Source organism: Ixodes scapularis, unplaced genomic scaffold, assembly GCF_016920785.2.
Source record: "Ixodes scapularis isolate PalLabHiFi unplaced genomic scaffold, ASM1692078v2 ptg000854l_1__unscaffolded, whole genome shotgun sequence".
Classification (NCBI taxonomy): Eukaryota; Metazoa; Arthropoda; class Arachnida; order Ixodida; family Ixodidae; genus Ixodes; species Ixodes scapularis.
Window position 1 is genome coordinate 767,501 of NW_024610056.1, and position 2,500 is coordinate 770,000.

Here is a 2,500-nt window from a genome sequence, read left to right on the forward strand (position 1 = left end):
AAGTGCTATGCTTCGGCCGGCAAAAAACAGTCAACTCAGAACTGGCACGGACCGGGGGAATCCGACTGTCTAATTAAAACAAAGCATTGCGATGGCCGCTGGTCGGTGTTGACGCAATGTGATTTCTGCCCAGTGCTCTGAATGTCAACGTGAAGAGATTCATCAAAGCGCGGGTAAACGGCGGGAGTAACTATGACTCTCTACAGCCCATAGAAGGAAACAGAATTATTATGCGAGGAACGATGAGGTTGTAGCCTATGCCAAAGCTGATAGGAGCGGAACACCCATCGTCACCTCCTGTACAGTGTCGTACAGAGGGGTGTGGTCAACATCGTCAAGGGCCGACCTCCATGGGCTGGGTGTCACCAAAGCGGACACGAAACTGATGAGTGTGCGAGCGCTGCAAGGGTCGCTGGCCATATTTGGTGTGTTCCGGCGTTCTACGTCCCGGACAAAGAAGGCCTGAGGTCCCACCCTCATGTCATGAAGGTCAAAGCCGAGGAAGAAGGATTTGGAGGTTTTGGAGTAACCTAAAGAGGAGTTTGTTGGGATAACGGAGCGTGGAGAACGATGGAATTGATTAAATCACCTAGTGTGAGATGCGGAGAGGACGGTCTTTCTGAAGACCGCCGCATGCGGCAGCAAAAGGAGGAAGGCATGACGCCTGGCCGCTCGCTCATGGCCAATACCAGTGGTCAGAGCTTAGAAGGGCATACCCCTATGTGGTTATAAATACCACTTTAGGGGACTCGCACCGGTGAGTGCGTGTAAAGAGCGTGTGGCGGAAACGCCCACAATGTCGGTCTAGGGAAAGCATGTTGGGATAGCATGCCGGGACCGGGGTGGAGGTGGGTTGGAAAAAAAATAGCCAAATGCCTCGTCATCTAATTAGTGCCGCGCATGAATGGATTAACGAGATTCCCACTGTCGCAAGCCCCCGCGGTTGTTGCCGCGTGGGAAGTCAACCTCCACCTGCTCGTGGTGCGCCCTGCCAGCTTTATTGCTGCAACGGAGGCTCTGGCGAAAACCCCCCCACCTGGGATGGGGAACCCTAGCACTGGGGTTCTGCATGTGGACGGGGGGGACAAAACGAGCCTGGGAACCCTAGCTTACCCCATGGAAGCGGAGCCCCTGAGGCGGGGTCCATACCAGGGGAAGCTATCATAAAGGTGGTGCCCCTCGTAACTTCCCACGTAGGGAGGTGCCCCCGCATGGTGGCGGGGGTGATCTCCAGGGGAGCCGAGGGATATAAAAGTGATCACTGATCGGCGGGGCTGGATGGTTCATGGTTGCCATTCAGTGACCGTCGGACCCGCTGTGAGACGCACTCATGTCTTAGTAGCGGAGCCGGACAGTGAGTCGAGCAAGTGGGTACTTTTAGTACCACTGGTTTTCCCGGGCCGTTCCACTGGCTGTACAATACAATAGTTGGTTTCATTTATAATCCCTTAATTCCAATTGGCTTTTTCCTGAAATTTTCACTTGATCACATGATCCTATTCATTTTTATTGGAATTGGGTTAAGCCTGCGGTGCGAAAGCGGGAGCGGGCAGGGGACAAGTTTTTCTTAAATTTTTTACAAGAGCCCCGACTCAAAATCTGTCCCTATCTACTCCTAGTATATACGATATACCAGACAATTTTCCAGCAAACTTTTACGTCTCACAGGTCGTCACCAATCATGGCAGGCTGCCTTATTACCTCTATAGAGTGAAACTGTCTCCCGACCAAAACTGCTTCTGCGGGAGGCAGTGCGTTAATTTCCTACACTATCTTAATGAATGCCCGTTACTAAAACCTCTCGCGGAACAAGTGTACAATTTATTGCCCGGCAAAGTGACCACTGTCACGGATAAAGATAAAATTAACATTCTAAAAAACCAAAAAATTCTTAAACTAATTGGAGAAATGTTAAACCTCATTGGGGCAAAATTAGGCACATTAGAACGAAGAGGGCTAACATAACAAAAAAGTGATTGCCTGTCGGAAAAAGCGGGCACAGTGCAATAATCGGTGAGCGTCCCCGCCCGCACCACAGGTGCAAAGTGCTCTGCACCTTCCGACACGCAACACGTGCCCAGGCGCTTCCTGGCGCACAGGGAGGAGGGAAGGGATGGGAGGGATGGGGGAAGGGAACTCACAAACACACAGACACACTCACTTGCACAACAACAGGAAGGTGAAACCCGGGAATACTCCCCCATGCAGCGGTGCCCCCGCCCACGCTACCCTCCAAAACCCCGTACTGATGGGTAGGGTACGGGGAAGGGGTGAGGCAACGGTGAATAGCCCCTCACCATGGAGTGGAGGTACTCGAGCTCCAGCACATTGGCAACCCAATGCCAAGAGCAGGGCCATCTGGGGAGGTTCGCGGCCACCTTCAAACATTAACTGCTACAGACCAGGTAGTGTTGGGGGCCCTAGGGGTTCCCGCGCTCGGGGTGCGGGCTGGGCCCGCGGTTTGCCGCTGTCTTCTCCGGCCAGATGGGACTGTCATTAA

The 2,500-nt window shown here is 53.0% G+C and overlaps 1 pseudogene; it reads left to right on the plus strand.

The window, feature by feature from the left end:
• The window catches only part of LOC120848973, a 7,876-nt pseudogene that overhangs the window by 2,505 nt on the left and 2,871 nt on the right, over window positions 1–2,500 (plus strand).